Raw genomic sequence first — 18,353 nt, 5'->3', positions numbered from 1 at the left:
GCACCTGTATATAATAATAATAATAATAATAATAATTTCCTTGTATTGTCATTCTGTGTAACAATGTACACAGAACGAAATGTCGATTGCACCTGACCCGTTGTAGCGAGCCGATGCAGCCGCAGCCAACAGAGGGCGCCGCCGACCACTTTTTAAGTCTTAGGAATGACTCGGCCGGGGCGCGAACCCGAACCTCCCAGTCTCAAAGCGGGCGCCTTAAGCCGCATGCGCCCACATTTAAACATGTAACACAAACACAAAATTAACCAAAACCCGACTTCAAGTCCCGCGATTGTAACTAAATGTCCTTCATTAAAGTCCACAGTCCAAAAATCACAGCCGTCAAAATGAACGGAAAATGATACCGGTACTTAAGGTTTGATGCAGACCTGCAGAGTCCGGGTCCCGTTGAAAGTAATCCGAGGAAAAAAGTGTATATTTCCAAAGGTAAGGGTGGGAAAATTATATCAGATGAACACATTTACTAACGCAACTCCTTTTCTTTAACCAAATTTTTACCCCCTCTTCTTTCCTTGTCTGTCCCCAACCTTTAGCGGTCCCCACTTAAACTCGGCACCCCGCGTTTGTTCCGCCCCTCATTTTTCGTTTACCCGTGCAAAACATATCAGAATAAGTGTCTAAAATAAATACATTACAAAAATATCTAGTTGCAAATACATATTATACATGGGTTACACATATTTACAAAGAAAGACGGGACACCGAAAGTTTTCAAGGCTTTAATAATGATAATATAGCTTTGACAGGGCAGTTAATGGTAGCAACACTCGAGCGCCCCCACGGCCGTTATAAAAATTACATAAATAGGCCGCATCACTGAATAAGCCGCAGGGTTGAAAGTTAGGGAAAAAAGTAGCGGCTTATAGTCCGGAATTTACGGTACTTACAAATATATGCCATACATCAACTTTCCACCTCAGCCCATTGCTTCCCTTATTCCATCCATTTTCCGTCCATTATCTGCACCGCTTATCATCAGTATGGTCGCGGGGGTGCTGGAGCCCATCCCAGCTACCCTCGGGCAGTGGGCAGGGGACATCCTGAACTGGTTTCCAGCCAGTCGCAGGGCACACAGAGACAGAAAACTCACTTGCTCAATCATAACTGGCCAGTCTGAATTGTCCCTAATTACCCTGGCATGTTTTTGGGATGTGGGAGAAACCGGAGTGCCTGGAGGGAACCCACGCGAGCATGGGGAGAACATGCAAACTCCACGCAGGAATGTTCGATCTCATGACCTCAGAACTTTGCCGCACACACACTAACCACTGTGCTGCTGTGCTGCCCCACTTCCCTTATTAATGATGTTAATACCCCTAATGAAGTGATAATAAACCTTACAATCAAAACACAGCACCTATTTACTCACACCAATAGAGATTATGTAGAATAAAAAGAAAGATAATTTGTGGAATGCTCTTTCCCCTGAGATTCAATATGCAACGTCAGTGGAAATGTTTAGATTTAAGCTTAAAACACACTTCTATTCTATAGCATATGAATAACCTATATTATATGTTGACAATATCTGTGTATTATTTGCCCTCATGTAGGTTTTAGATCAGGGGACGGTGTCATAATAGTCTGGTTTGCAATAATCTGTGGTTTGTACAGCCCTTTGAGACTCTTTGTGATTAAGGGCTATACAAATAAACATGACTTGACTTGGAGGGAACCCACGCTAGCACAGGGAGAACATGTAAACTCCACGCAGGCAGGTTCAATCTCATGACCTAAGAACTGTGCCACTCACGCGCTAACCACTGTCCTGCCGTGCTGCCCCGCTTCCCTTATTAATGATGTTGATACCCCTAACGAAGTGATAATAAACCTTACAATCAAAATACAGCACCTATTTACTCACACCAAGAGAGACTATGTGTAATAATAACAAAGATGATTTGTGTAAACAGATCTATCTTATTTACTAAAGAAATGCATAATCACGGATAACACTGGCTAGTGTACCTCAACAATTTTAGCAATCAACGATGACCATGTTATTTGGTACTGGTGACCGAGAAGATCCGGATTAAAGCCAAAATGGGCAAGAGGAGCTCAGTCCAACAAAAAGCGAGTTATAAAAATTAATTTCTTATTTTAAAAAAACACCTTAAAAAGTGTGTCGCTTACACAAATTGAAATGATCAAAAGTCGTATAAAATATGGTGAAAATTTACAAGTTGACGAGTCAAACTGGCTAAGCTTTTTCCCTATTGGTTGATATTGAAAACACAAATCAATTGCAATGCCTCCTAACCAATAGGTGAAAAACTCACTTGAATAATTACTTGTTAGGCCTCTTCTCAAGGTTTCTTATTTTTCTCGTGTGGAGGTTTTGAGTATTTCCTTTCCCGCATGTTGGTTTAAGATCAGGGGATGGTGTAATTGTAACCTATGCAGTCGTTTGAGACATTTTGTGAATGTGGGCTGTACAAAGAAATGTGACTTGTCTTGAATGACATTTCCTTGAGTCAAAATCCAGGCCAATTACATAGAGAAATCAATTCTCAAATGAATAAATGAGAAATTGCATAAATTAATCAATTTAAGTAGCTGGAAACCATTCCACATTAAAATACTGAAAATCCATTTAAGAAGCACATTTGTTTTCACAGTGAAGATACTCCCCATTTTCTGTAATTTTTTTTCCCTGTGACATTTCAGTGAAAAGGCCTTTTACTTTCGGCGTAAGCACTTTAAAAATCTTTAAAACTCCCAGGAAAACCTCACCTTTACCAATCGTAATGGATGCCTCCGATGTACATTATACTTTAAAATTGAAAAGCAGTTATTATTATATTCCCGTAGAAACTGTATATGCACTATTGGATATTGTCCATTTGCTTGTCAGTGTATTTGAAAGATAAAATCTTAAACTCAATAGCTGTGTTTCCCATACCATATAAAACCCTGGCGGAGGACATAAAGGAAATTAAAATAAAGAGTCAAAGCAGGAAAATGTTCCTCATTTTTTAAATATATTAATTGCTCCAAAACATTGTGCATTGTCTATACCTAACAGAAGAATCTGAATCAGTCCCTCAAAGCTTTGCATTTTGTGTTCCTAAATTCCAACATTCAGTAGAAACTAATGGTTTTTGTTGTACACATTTTCATTTATATTTTGAGTGTTTTTCAGAGTTCCTGTGTTGTTTCAGTCAACATTGGTTTAAAAGTTGGAATTTTAAATGATAAAAAGTTCATGTATTTAAGTTTTTTTTATAGCATTGAAGAGTTAATGAAATGAAATGATCTGCATTTATCTAGCGCTTTTCAAGTCAAGACTTCCCAAAGCGCTTTACAGTGTGCTTCACATTTCCCAATAGCGGCCGTGCAGCCATGTGAGGCGCTAACCTGCTTATTGGGGGCATTAGGGGTTCAGTGTCTTACACAAGGACACTTCAACATGTAACACGGAGAAGCCGGGATTCGAACTGCGATCTCTTGATCCCAAGACGAGCGCTCTACCTCCTGAGCCACAGGTTTCCATTTTTGTTGTTGTGTAGTTTTTTTTTCAGGGATCCTGTGTTGTTTGACTTTCAAGTTGCTTAGTATAAAAACGTTTAAATTAGTTAAAGGTTAACTGTAAAGTTAAAAAAAAGGCTAGTATAATGTAGTATTTTATTACATTTTGTATTCATTCATTTCATGCATAATGCATTTCAGCGACCCCAAAAAAATCAGCTGAGCTGAAAGAGCCCGTTCTCTAAGAAAATAACAATAATTCCCATCACCAATACGTTGCGCTTTACAATAACATGCCTGTCAACTTGAATGTTTTCCTTATAGTTTATATGTTTTGGGATCATTTCAAATTTTTTCATGTCCTGGGAACGCCCCCAGAATTCCCTAGACTGTCCACCCACTGGGGTCTCACAAAATTCTATAGGAAACACTGCAATTCATTCATCAGACAGCAAGTGCATTTCTACAGCTTTCCATAATATTTCAGTGAAGTTCCATTCAATACATACCGTAGGTAAAGAAGAAAATGTTTAGAATGTTTTGGGAGCTTTGCCTTAATACGAGATGCTTGTTGGTTTCATGTCAAACGAAATAAATATTAAGATTGCATTAAGTAAGATTATATGCACCTCGGAAAACAAATATGTAGTGGCATTTTTTGGGAAGCAAATTGTTTTGATATATTTTGTCATTATTAAATAGAGACTACTAAAACAGTCATTTTTTTACCCATGTTGGGGTATTCACGTCTTACATTTGATTAAAATCATAAACCCTTGTAAAACATATGGGCCGCATTCAACGTATGGGAGGGGTGTGTTGGCTACAGAATTTGTTGAGTGACAGTCTGTGTTTTTAGGATTATTGTCTGGCTCCACGGGGGCTAGCCGAGAGGTCATCCCTGGTTTTACCCGTCTGTGTTCCCATGGTCTGCAACTAGTGTCTAGTTAGCAGTTTTATTGGACTTTTTTCATTTACTGCAATCTTTTCCATAAATGTGTTTTTGAACGTTGTCAATGTATGTATTTTTACTAGTGCGATTATCTCATGAATATCATTGTTAATTCGACCATTTTAATCTTATAAATAGGTGAGTTATGCGGCTTTATATTTTCCCGGTATCTTGTTTTAGAACGATCTTGATGTTGCTGAGATGAGTTGAGTGAATTAAACTCGATTCCAAGTGTTTGTCATATGCACAGTAAAGTTGCGAGCGAAAAAGAAAATAGAAACATAGAAATGTTTGGCATTTCTTGAATCCCAAGACTTCAACCTTCCGAATGATATTTGAAATGACGCATTTAAGTGACGTACCGACACCGCATCCGCACGTGTCTACGACACGTATTTGCTTCTTTGCAAGCTTTGGGAATGTTAAGGGGAGAATCAGTTTGACTGAATCATCTGACTGTTTTGTCGACGTTCCCATTGTAGCGCCTTATAATCCGGTGCGCCTTATCTATGGAAGATATAGGACCAAAAACTATTTTTTGGGGGTGCGCCCTATAACCCGTTGCGCCCTATAGTGCGGAAAATACGGTAAGTTTCAGTTTGCTGCCTTTGGGCACATGTTTATAACTTCACATTCATACATATTTTAAAATAATATATTTTGTAACGACACAGGTTTAGGAGACTCTGGTGGGAAAATTTGACCCTGGTGGCCCGCCAAAGATTTTCAATGGTATGGGGAAACACTGTACAAATATGATTGAGGGTCACTTTTGGTAGATTGAGGTCAATTTCAATTTAGCCATTGCATGCATGCATGCATCCGTTTCTGCTAACTCGTGTAACCCCTCCAACACACTCACTAATGATTATATATTGAGTATTTGCCATGCCGGGCAACATCAACGGACTGGATATGAGTGGCAAACTGTTGTGACTTTGCTCAGACTAAGCCTCATCAAGCTGTGTTTAGGGCGTAGTTGTTTTTCTGCTTTGATGGATACAAGCTTTTGTTTCATCTCCATGACCTGACATTCATGACGAGTTGGGGCTCAGCTCATACTTGACATCTTTGTTGTGCAGCTAAGGAATTAATCGGAAATCAAGTGGTGTATTACGGGCATTTTCTCACCTTTTTTTTTATAATAGTGTAATTCAAAACATAAAGATTGCAATACAGTCAGAATTTGTAATGCTAAATTACAGCTCTTAAACTGTGCATTTGAGCCCAATTGCTAAATATGTTTATCTATGTGCAACAAATTGTTCTTAGCTTCAGGCATATAGAAACAAGTTATTTTCTAATTGATGTGAAGGATTAAATGTATACATGGCTAATCGATTACTTATGTGAAGTATAACTCATTTGACCCTCTGTTAATGAGGTAGTATCCCGTTAAAAGAGTTTCGGTTGAAATGAACTTCAAATCAACACTGTCAAAATTATACCATGCACATGTGCAAATGCTGCAAGTATTTGCAATTACTTAACACAGCACCACTAACTTGGCATAACCGTAAATCCCTTTTTGCTATCAACTACCAAAAAGTAAATATAACAACAACAACAAAAAACAGCAACCGTTATTCCAGGGGACAGGAACCTTTTTTGACCAAAAGAGCCATAATAGCACAATATTAAGATTTTTTTGAGAGAGCACACTTTTCAAAATTCAGCAAAACTCTAAAACCAGCTCTCCAGACAAAATATGAATTTTCAGCGTATTTAATTTCACTGTGTAATTTTAGGTTTTGATAAAATTGTATGAGATAATAATAATGCCAGAGCCTGTGTCCCATCTCATCTCATCTCATCTCATCAGCCGTACCGCTTATCCTCAGTAGGGTCGCGGGGGGACTGGAGCCCATCCCAGCCATCTCCGGGCAGTGGGCAGGGGACATCCTGAACTGGTTGCCAGCCAATCGCAGGGCACACAGGGACAGACAACTCATTCGCTCATTCACACTTAGGGACAATTTGGACCGGCCAATTCACCTGAAATGCATGGGGAGAACATACAAACTCCGCACAGGAAGTCTGGAGCTGGATTTGAACCCACGACAGGTTCCCATGACATGAACTGTGCCGCACAAGCGCTAACCACTGCGCCGCCGTGCTGCCCTCCTGTGTCCCATATCAACCAAAATACCACTTTCAACTTGTCTCCCTCCTACCGTTACTTAAGATCGTTGAGGCTCATATTGACTTTAATTTTTTTTGCGTAAATAATTGTTTCAAAACAAAGTGCAAAATGGTTCACGTGTGTATTTCCCTTAAGCACAGCCGGCGAGTGTGAGAGGGACACATACCGCTCACACTATCAAATTGCTCTGCTTGGCTGGCGTTTTTGGGTTTTTACAGTTTTTTCTGTGGGTTTTTATCATTAAGTCTCTCAACAGTGAACATACTTCATTTAATGCGATTCTATGTAAAGGATTCCTTTGCAAGGTACAGCCAAATGGGGTCTGTTGGTTTCCGCCATGACTTTAATTTGTGGGGAAATATGTGTCCTTCATATTCTAGAACAAATACCTCAACATATCAGTTTTTCTTCGGCAATTCACGCACCAAACTTGACCCGTGTCTTAGCCTATTATTTCATGCAGTTTTGGTTTATTTACTCAAACAATAAAAATATTCTCCACGCTGATTCGCCGATTACATTTTGTTAAATAACGTCTTTTGTTTTACTTACATTCAGTGTTAATCTATCTTCATTTAAACGTAATGGCAGCTTTGTTTCAGGTGATCATTTTTTTTTTAAAAATTAAATTAAATCCACACTCACACATAGGGTGTTTGGATGCTTAACAAAAACAACTTTGGAATACCCTGAAAATTCAGTTCTATTGTCGAAATTCTCGAGAATTTGGGCTCTGTGTATGTTGAACCATTGTTACATAAAATAGGGTGGGTGACTTCGCTTAAAGGTTATTTTTTCGGTCATAGTTCTCTTACTACTTAGACGGGTTTCTACATGCTTGTTCTCAACTGATCTGTATCTGGTGTTAAAGGAATGTAGTTACTTTGGACTTAAGAGCTCTCCCTCTCTCTTGCCAATTTATTTCTTCTTAGTTTTTTGGGGGGAAGGCTCAAATAGATATTCCCCTCTATGACAATCTTCATATGTTCTGCAAGGAATCACATAGCTATCTGACGATGGTCAATGGACAATTTAATGAATTACTTTTTGACTTTGCAAATTAAAATGTGAACTTTTAACGAATTTCAAATCCAAAATGTTTATGTTTTCGGTCAGATGTCCAGTTAGGTTAATTTTAGTGCGTGATATCCACGCTGAACGTCCCCATACAATGATTCTTATGAACCTTAAGCACTTATATAAAAAAAAAATGCTTTAATTAAAAATGTTTAAATGACTATACATTTTAAAGAATTAAGGCTGAGCAATATGGCCTAAAAGTTCTATCCTCAATTTATTTGAAATGATGCCTAGCCCTACTACAAATGTAACAATCCCCAAATGTCGTGAATACACTTGTTTGAAAATCACTACACAATAATCACTAATCATAATAAAGTGTTATTTTTTTTAATCCCTAACTGCTGGTTTTCTTTTCTTTCAAGGTTTAAATTTGGGCTTCACATTATTATCAAAAATAATGTAAATATCTATGTCGCATGTCTAAAAATGCATTATGGATTTGGCTTATATCTAATTGGACTAGTCCGACACAAACCTGAATTTGCATTTCCAACAAATATAGGGCATTATTTTCTGGCGATAATAAATCTGAATACATTGAGTAAATGATCAATGTTTCGAATTGTTTTTTACTTATGATAAGAGGTAATTTATGTTTTTATGTTAAATATAAGTCGCTATAAACCAGATCAATATTGCATGTTTTTGTAATTTAATGCTGTCCTAATAATGTATGTAATGCTGTTTAAACAATTTTGTTAAGATAAAATCAATTGTGTAAAAACAATTGTGCCATTATAAAATACCAATCTCCCTCCATTTCTTTAGGGATAGGCAAATGAATAAAGATTTTTTTTAAATAAACATATCACTGTAAACCAAGAACAGGCTCGTTAGCAGTAGTGGAACTGTAAATAAAACATGTGAATTTTATGAGGTACATTCAGTGGTCAACTGCAAAGTTTGTAACGAAAGTATTTAATGATTCTCAACAGTTTGAAGTCAAACAGTTTTAACAACTGACTTTTTATCCTTTTTAACGTTTTAATCCGACTGCAGGCAATTAGTTTTAAATAAATTTGTCAGGCACAGTCTGACATAAAGCTGAAATGTTCAATGCATGTCATCTTCATTGTATTAGCTTGAATGTTACTTGAATCTTACCAGGGTGAGTCAGGCACGGTTTTCTTCAACTGTCCGACTCTTTAAATTTTTGTGCATCATCAAGGTACTGCCATGATACACAGGGTCTGTTTTGAAAACCTTGCAAGTTCAGGTTGTCTTTTTATCACCCTATCCAGGGTAAAAATCTCAAACTTAAAAGATTATGGTATAAGTATGTGATGTTGACACCATCATTCGTGTATGTTACCTTTCGCAACAGAGACGCTAGATTATATTCATGTGGAGATGCCTTACTCTGTTGGAAAAAGGTGTCTGGTGACAATAGTTGACAATAGGATTCATTACTGATTTTTGTCGACAGAGTTGACTATTCATTGCACACAATTCACACAATATTGTGATTTCCACATACTGTTGTTACTTCGGCAATGCCCACCATATCACATTTCACTGTCATGTGCTTTTATTGGCTCGGGCTGCAGCACAAATATTACAAATGCTACAAATGCACACTTTTTTAAACTTTACTATAGGTTTTGCACACATTCAGCCCGATTTAATATATTCGATTCTCACTGTCAACTGAATATAAGCAGGCCATATTTCCAAAGCGACGAACTGAATAGTTCTCTCCACCTTTGGCCAGCAATATTGCATTATGGCTTTATTGCATCTGGAATTTGTTACTATGGGGATGTTGGCATGTGCAAAGTTCACACTGTTTGGCCAAATGAAACATAAATATCCCCTCTGGTGGTTGTGTGAACCAGAAAAGTGATCATATAACACACTTTCTCTAATTCCCAAAAGGTACTGAGACAAGATTCTGGTTACTCAGCCTTTCAAGTTGTGAAGTAGAAGTGTGCCAAATGAGTCTGTAGGTTCATTGCAATAGATAATTTGGACATGTCTGTTTGATTGTTGGAATTTAAGCATCCAAAAGCATCCAAGTGAACCCTAATTTGCTATTAAACACTTCTTCCTGATAACTCAAACACTCTCAAATAGTCCGTAGACATAAAAAAACGGTAATAAGTTAAGTAAGATGATATTAACTAAATGCAAATTTATTATGGGCGGCGTAACGAATGAGTGTGCGTGCCACGCAGGAAGAAAGTAAACTGTTGCAAGGATTAGTCACCTGTCAACTTGTACGTTTCGTTTTATACTTTTTTTTGTAATCTTTTCCCATTGTGCTCGCCATATACCCATTTTTATACGGGAACTAAAATGTTTATTAATGATTAATGTGGAGTATTTGCATAGGTTGACAGGTATGAGGTCGAGACACTTTTGATGATATGTGAGCACTTACTATCTCCTAAAATTAAAGCTACTGTAATTTTAAATGAACTTAGACACAAAAAACTTTTACAGCATAAGTTTTTATTTGTTTTACCTGTTGTAGTTTTGATGCGCAAACTGGACAAGCTGATGCTGGCGGTAAGCAGTCACAAACGGTTAGCCCTCTCAAGCGGTCTCTGGTGGTAGCCTCTGGGACTGCTCATCAGCTAGATTTTCTTTCATATAGCAAACAATTGTTAAAAGAAAAATAAAATGAAATTCCTAAGCCAAAATTCTCGTTTTAAGATTCAGATTCAGATTCAGATCTACTTTATTGTCATTCTAGTACACGTGTATACAGAACGAAATGTCGATACATCTGACCCGCCCAGTTTCCTTGAATGTACAGATATAAGTAAAAGTTGTATTGTATTATGGCTACGTATAGTATTTTACCATAGTGCCGATAGTCAGGGATCAGAATTTTCCGCGGATCCGCGGATTTCCGCTGTTTTTGAACCCCAAAGGCATTCCGACTTTTTCACTTTTTCTCTTGCATAGCAAACAAATTCAAAATCCGACTGTCTCACTCTTTCCTTTATTGCTCTGGCGCACCCTGGCGGCCGTTAGAAAAATTGGCCGCATTGTTGCTAAGCTGCAGGCCCTGCTTTATTCCTGGACCCTGGCTATTTCAGCTGAAAATGAAAATCTCCATTCTGATCCCTGGATAGTGCAAGAGGAGTAGCTAACCAGATGTGCAAAATGCGCAGTCAGGTTAACAAGTCAGGTAAACAGTAACATTAACACTGTAACAATAACGCTGTAAGTACAATAGTGCAGAGAGCAAATGTGCAAGGAGTGGCAAGCTATAAAGAACTGCCAGTAGTGCAAAAAGTCAAATTAGCAGCCGTTTAGATTTAGGTTAACTATATGTTAGATTGACCATTTAACAGTCTAATGGCCAGGGGGACTAGACTACTGCGGAACCTGGTGGTCCTGCACCGCACACTGCAGTACCTCTTCCCAGAGGCTAGCAGAGTGAACAGTCCATGATGGGGGTGAGAGGGGACCCCGATAATGTTCTTAGCATGGGATAGGTGGAGGAAGGATAGGAAGAGGTGCGTGTGTAAAGTTGTACCCCTTTTACCATGTTAACATACATAATTTGGTGATAGAATAATGAGGCAACAATGGACTACAAGTTTATGCCGAGATTTGTTGTGTAAACAGAATTATGTTGACAAATATCTTTCACAAATGATGCAAATTTTAACACGCTTGATGACCGCTTCTTTCATTGTTCGACATACTAATTGGCGGCCGAGGTAATCCAGGACATCCGGAATCGTGCTTAGTACAGTATAATCAAGGTCATGTGTGTTGTGTAGCTATAGTTTTAAAGTAAATTGGTTTTAGCAACAAAGCGTGACAATTGGGAAGATTTCACCCAAGTAATAAAAAGGATTGCAGTTGTGGAAAGTTTGGTTCACAGTTGGACATCAACAGCAGCATCTTTGCTGTGACTGCACTACCGTTTTGTTTGGGTGATGGGTGATGCATCATGTTTGAGCTTGTTGGACAATTTCGATTTTAATCAAATGAAACAAACATCAATTTTGAAGGTTTGTTGAAAAAATGTTTTACCTTAAAATTAAAATACTATGCAGCCTGTATTTTTGGTGTGATTCACTTGAGTGACATAAATATTTAGTGACAAACTGTTGTAAACATATTTTGTGAACCAATTATCCAACGTTTATTCATTTTTTTTTAAACTAACGTTTCAAAATCAGTTCTATTGTAGATTAACCTTAAAAAATAAATGTTTAAATAATCAGCACACACTTTGATTGATTCATATTAGATACACTCTTGAATATTTTATTTTGATTTCATTGACAAATAAAGTGGAACTGATTCAATGTTTTTCCCAGGTCTACAGAAGCATATGAAAATTGTTGCTGTATGGTCAAATATTATTTGAATCAAAAAAAAAAAAAAAAATTACAAAAAAGAACCATTGAAAATTAAATATTTCCTTTTTTAATTCAATATCAATATTTTGGAGCACTTAATTCAATGACATATATTTTTTAAACTTGCCCACATGTCTATGGAAGCGAATTTTAGAAAGCTGTCCCTTTTTACCACAAGAGGGCGCATCGGTCTGTCCAGCCAGCACAAATACTGTGACCCACAAGTGAACCAACTCTTCTCACTTTGTGTGCGCCACACACAAAAACAGATTGAAAGTGGAGTAGAGAATGGCATTGTAATAAAGTACCTCATGTTTTGATATATGCTGTTGTAGAGTATTCTTCCATTGTTGTTCTATGCAACTTATCTTGGGTAATGATGCAGAGTGTTATTCAAGGAAAAAAAGGAAACTTCAACTTGGACCAGTTGCAATTACAGGTAATAATCACCAGACCGCTCTAAAGTTCAAAATACTTCATCTAAATTTAATGAACTCAAATTTGATTTGTAAATCATTTTTCAGCCAGTGAGTTACCACTTGCCAAAGGTTGTAAAAAACATGCAGTGTAGATTAAAACAATAAAATTCCATTCTTTAACCCCACCCAACAGCCCCAAAGCACCTAATACACAAATGGTTAGAATAAAATAAAAACTAAATGATAATAGAAATAAAATATAGTTATGGCAAGGCACACACTAACCATGTGAGGAAAGGGACCCGAGGGAGGCTTATCCAGACTGATGGGGATGGCAGCAGATGGCCTTAGCCATTGAACCAAGTCAAGTCATGTTTATTTGTATAGCCCTTAATCACAAAGAGTCTCAAAGGGCTGCACAGATCAAAGACTATTGCAAACTCCAGACTGTATGTGTCAACATAAAATATAGGTCGCCTAAGGGAACGCAATTGGCAAGGTGGACACACCCCACCACAACTGCACAACAAAAACCTATGCCACATTTTGTGAAATAAAAAGTAAACAAAGTTACGGTAAAACTTTATAAGTTAAAGGAATAAAAAATATAAATAAAAATCAATTAAAAGTTATATTTAAAAAGTGGGGCAGCACGGCGGCGCAGTGGTTAGCGCTTGTGCGGCACAGTTCATGTCATGGGAACCTGTCGTGGGTTCAAATCCAGCTCCAGACATCCTGTGCGGAGTTTGTATGTTCTCCCCGTGCTTGCGTGGGTTTCCTCCGGGCACTCCGGTTTCCTCCCATGTTCCAAAAACATGCATTTCAGGTGAATTGGCCGGTCCAAATTGTCCCTAGGTGTGAATGAGCGAATGAGTTGTCTGTCCCTGTGTGCCCTGCAATTGGCTGGCAACCAGTTCAGGGTGTCCCCTGCCCACTGCCCGGAGATGGCTGGGATGGGCTCCAGCCCCCCCGCGACCCTAATGAGGATAAGCGGTACGGCTAATGAGATGAGATGAGATGAGATTTAAAAAGTGGGTCTTGAGCCTCCTCCTAATAAGATAAAATCTGTGCTTATAGATTCAATTGCAAAATACTAAAAAGAATGATATACGTTTCAGCTCTTAAACAAAAATGCCTATCTCATTGGCTCAACACTATTTAAGACAATAAATTGTAAATGGAGTCATCACAAATATAACATGACTATGACCGATTTAGTAAGATATCTATGTCTGGGTGGGGTTTTCTGGGGCTTGCGATTGATGGATCTTTTTCAATGACCAATCAATTGCATGTCGGCATATCGTTTTCACTAGTCGATTGAGGGTGCTAGCCCGTCATGTAAAATATTACATTGAAGGAAGTTTCTGAAATTGCGACCAAGGTGTTATAGTGGGGCATTTATTAACAGTACCTAAATATATTATTTTTATTTTGAAAAAAAATGATTTACAGTTTCAACATCTCGTGTCTTCACGTCAAGTAATTTTTATTTGTATAGCCCTTAATCACAAAGAGTCTCAAAGGGCTTCACAGGTTATTACACAGACTATTTTTTCAGACTATTATTACACGTCGGCCATAAGATGAGGGCAAGGAAAAACTCAAAAACCTCAACATGAGGAAAATGAAGAAACCTTGAGAAGGGACCGCACATGTGGCATCCCCCTTTCAGGATTACCAGACAGCAAAGGATGTTGCAATCACAAATAATACAGAGATATTGTCCAAGAAAAGTATAGGTTATTCATATGCTATAGAGTCGAAGTGTGTTTTAAGCTTAGATTTAAACATTTCCACTGAGGTTGCAGATCAGATCTCAGGGGGAAGAGCATTCCACAGATGGAGAATGCTCTCGAACCAGTGGAACACTTCTTGGCTCTTTAAACAGCTCGCTAGCCCAGATGGTAGGGCGCCCGCTCTGAGACTGGGAGGTCGCTGGTTCAAGCCTCGGCCGAGTCATACGTACGACTTACAACATTGGTACTCATAGCCTCCCTGCTTGGCGCTCGGCATTAAGGGTTGGAATTGGGGGGTTTGGTCACCTAATGACTCCCAATACAGCATTTGGGTCTAAAATGGCGGCGTCCTGTTTGGCTGTGGCTGCATTGGCTTGTTACAGTTTAACTGTACGGGTCAGGTGTATCGACATTTCGTTCTGTGTGCATGGTTACAAAGAATGACAATAAAAGTAAATTATATTCTTCTATTCTTGGGATCCCCAAGGCGCTCTCAGAAGGCTTCGGACCGGAACATAGGGGGGAAATCAGATCTGAAAGATATGAGGGATCAAGTCCATGTATGATTTTGTATAATACTAAAAGAACCTTGAAATCACGTCTTAGGCTAACAGGGAGCCAATGCAGGTTAGCCAAAATCGCCGTGATGTGATCTGACTTTTTTGTCCTAGTTAAAAACCTCGCTGCAGCATTTTGTACCAGCTGAAGACAAGGATCTATGTCTATTCTATTACTTTAATTCAAATCAGAAAAGACTACTGTCAGCTGTCAGCATCCCAAAAATCATATTGCTGGTTAAATCAGATTGTAAGTGAGGTGATTATAGTTGATCAATGTACTAGTGCAGTTTTCTATTTCATGAAATCACTATTGCTACGCCGGAAATGACAATTCCGAACTATTGTACTTTTTTAGCCATAGCCCTCAAGGTCTTAATGCAAAGACGTGCATGATTGTCCCACTAAATTTCGAACCAAAATAATTTCTCTGAAATTGCCTTTTAGGTTCTATCTAGAGGAGGTTACTGGCTGCAACCAATGAGTCAACGGACTAAACCACTTGGAAATTAAATGCAGGGGGGATGCAAAGTTCTCACCTAGCAGATAAACCACACAGGACACTGTTGGTGTGTACCTGCATGAACCTTTAGTGGTGGTGTCACTGATTTCAGATACTAGAAAACTGATCATATGACAAGGACAATTTTTGTCAGACGCAAACTTCGGATATCGAAACATTTGTAAGATTGGTCAATGGTAAAACAAGGTACCACTGTATTTGAAAGATTAAATCATACATTATAAAATCTATATTTGAATATGAATTTCCAGTGCTAACAATATTTATGTCATAGATTAAATACAGAGGTACTATGACAAATTCCAACCCCATAGTTATGACCTTGTGAAACCACATCTGCAACATCAGTTGCTTAGCCGGGTCCTTTTACATATAAGTGTACAGCTTTATGATTGTGCCTTGGCAATAGGCTGTTATTAGATGACTGGATTTCTATTTGCTGCCTGTGATTTCATCCGTCAGGTTGGGAGAGAGGCAGGAAACCCAAGTGTCAGGAAGAATTACAGTCTGTTCTGAGAGGTTGATGGCACGAGTTAAAGATGACAGGCCTCACTCTGAAATATTTCTTTGCACAAAGAATGTGAGTAGTTAAACACCTTGTATGTGTCAGGTGACGTTATCCTGCCAAGGTCACTGTGTTTAAATAGCAACTGGACATGACATGCTCCCTTAAGTTACAAACAAGGCACATACAATGCTGTCCTCTTAAGACGTGCAGCATTGTACAGTTTTGGGATATGTAAAATAATGAACTTCAAAGAAAAACATCCAAACATGCTCAAATGACTGACTATCCAATATGTAATGCTAAAATGTTTTTACGTTAAATGGGCATGCCATTTATCCTTCCTGATTGTGTCTGTAAAATTAAAATAAATAGATATTGTCTGGGATAACATTTCTAAAATCTCAATGCACTTGCCTATTTTGACAACTCTCCTCAAAAGAGGCTCGCTCAGTGTTGTTTTTTTCCTTGCTAACAGCCCTATTATTAACTCGTACATAAACAGACTGACAAACAAATACACACACAATCAACTCATGCAATATATTTGCGATATGCTCTGCTGTATGCTGTGTGGCTAGGTGCCGTTTTGGCACCTTTGTCTCCATGCCATCGTGAGCAGCTTTGGTAAATTGACACCCACTTCTTCATATCTTGTGTCATGTGGGGGAGGGATTGTACATATTTACGGGTCTCAGGGCTGCACTTACAACACTGCTGAGGAGATGGCAGTAGGCCATCAATCCTCACTTATTTCAGAAATTTTGTCAGTTTAATATGCCCCCTCATCCTTCTTACTCATATTTTTAAGTGTGACTTTTCACTCAATAGGTGAACTCTGAATGCTAGATGTCTGTGTTGGCATTATTATGTGACTGCTGCAGACTCAGACAGCTGGTTGTAAAACACTGACTCTTGACCTTGCTACTGTGGAACCCTGATCACGGGGCTTTGCAAGTTCACCTCTTCTCTCTCATTAGATGGATGGGTCAACATCATTCTAATTACCAAATTAATATGCTATGAGTGCCAATGCCCCTCGCGTGTGGGCAAACTGGCATGATATTCTTCTAACATTAGTTTCAGATGGAAACAATTGTGGGGTTAAATGGGGATGCTAGTGTAAGCAGTGTCTTTTAAATGGCCTTCCTTCATGCTGGGAGTGGAGACTCAATAGCCATTACTCATGGTGTAGTAATGTGCAGAATGTGTTCTTGGCTCCTGTCTTCCAATCAGTACTATAGAAAGGTTCGCCAGTCCAAAAAAGAGGTAGCCAGTCTGCTGGCTGTCTGCGCCGCTGCTATTTACCAGGGAGGGGGTGATATTTTAAACCAGAGAGCCCACATATTTACCCCATTGAGCTTGACTGACCCTGCCATTTGTTGGGGGCTAAGGCACATGAGACCACTGGCGGTGAAAAGAAGCTGGGAAAGAGAGACACTTTGTACAAGCAGCCTGTGGCTGCTGTCCGCAGGCAAACAGAAGAAGGAGAAGGAGGAAGACTGTCCAAAAGAAAACTGAGTAAGGCAGCTCGTTGAAGATTTTGACGTGAGTGGCGGAAGACATTTGGTGGAGTTGAGAAGCAGCCAAGCTGAGGTGACTTTCCTCCCCGAGGAGGAGTTGCAGTTGCTGGCCAGGGCAGGTCCCAAGGCTGGCAGGGGCTGGCCCTACTGCTTCTCCACCTCCACATCTTTTCCTCTTCTTCCTTATTCTCCCTTGAAGAATCGACTGCTGTGCAGTGCTGAGCTTACAGGTAGACCCTGTAAGAAACCCAGGAATGATTGACTTCCTCAAATAAAGAACACTCCCGAGGATGAGCCTTTTGTAAGAGGACCTCTGCTTTTTGTATTTGCACTCACTGGTTGAGTGTATGTAGGACAATTTTATACGTCTTGCCCCCCATTTTTGTCTTTTAAAAACCGGAACAATGGCAACCTTTTCGGTAGCACGGTGCAAGGACCAGCTCCACTCTCCAAAGCTGAGCCGTTGGCTGAAATGCACCTCCATGCACTTTGTAGGTATTCCTTCAAAGAACTAACAGACACTGAATGCTGCATTTAGTTTTGCTTTGTACTGAAACTTGTTGAAATTTAACTATTTGACGGGAAATTGATAAATATAATTTTGTAGCTTCTTGGGAGTCATGTCTAAAAACGTGTCCGCTTACTTTTGCTGTAACTGACTTTTTACAAAAATGTCACTACACAACTTATGCTATGTCATGTCATGTTTATTTGTATAGCTCTTAATCACAAGGAGTCTCAAAGGGCTGCACAAACCAGACTACTGCAAACTACAGACTATTTTTACACCATCCCTTGATCTAAAACCTACATGAGGGCATGTAGGTTCCAAACAACCTTAATCATAACAAGATAACCCTAAATGTAACGAAATCAAATCTAATAACATGTATTAGATGTAATAAAATGTTTAGCTATAGGTGTAAAGTCCTGTGGTAATGCTAAAGAAAGAAGGAAAAACATGATAACAATGAAAACAAAACTGGGAATTATCAAGAAATACAAAGGTACATGCATCGCTACCTTCACAAAGTAATATGACTAACCAATTGACGATTGTGACAAGTCTGACAGTATTTTTATTTCTTGTATGTA

General features: G+C 38.8%; 1 protein-coding gene across 4 annotated transcripts in view; it reads left to right on the top strand.

Annotated features, from left to right (window-relative positions):
- The window catches only part of uacab (uveal autoantigen with coiled-coil domains and ankyrin repeats b), a 42,573-nt gene that overhangs the window by 872 nt on the left and 23,348 nt on the right, over positions 1-18,353 (top strand). The gene's annotated exons all lie outside the window — the stretch shown is intronic.

The sequence above is a fragment of the Urocampus carinirostris genome, chromosome 4 (genome assembly GCF_059441175.1).
Source record: "Urocampus carinirostris isolate Australia breed hairy pipefish chromosome 4, RoL_Ucar_1.0, whole genome shotgun sequence".
In the NCBI taxonomy this organism is placed as follows: domain Eukaryota; kingdom Metazoa; phylum Chordata; class Actinopteri; order Syngnathiformes; family Syngnathidae; genus Urocampus; species Urocampus carinirostris.
Note: the sequence above shows the minus strand (reverse complement) of the source record. Positions and strands in the feature narration are given on the sequence as shown.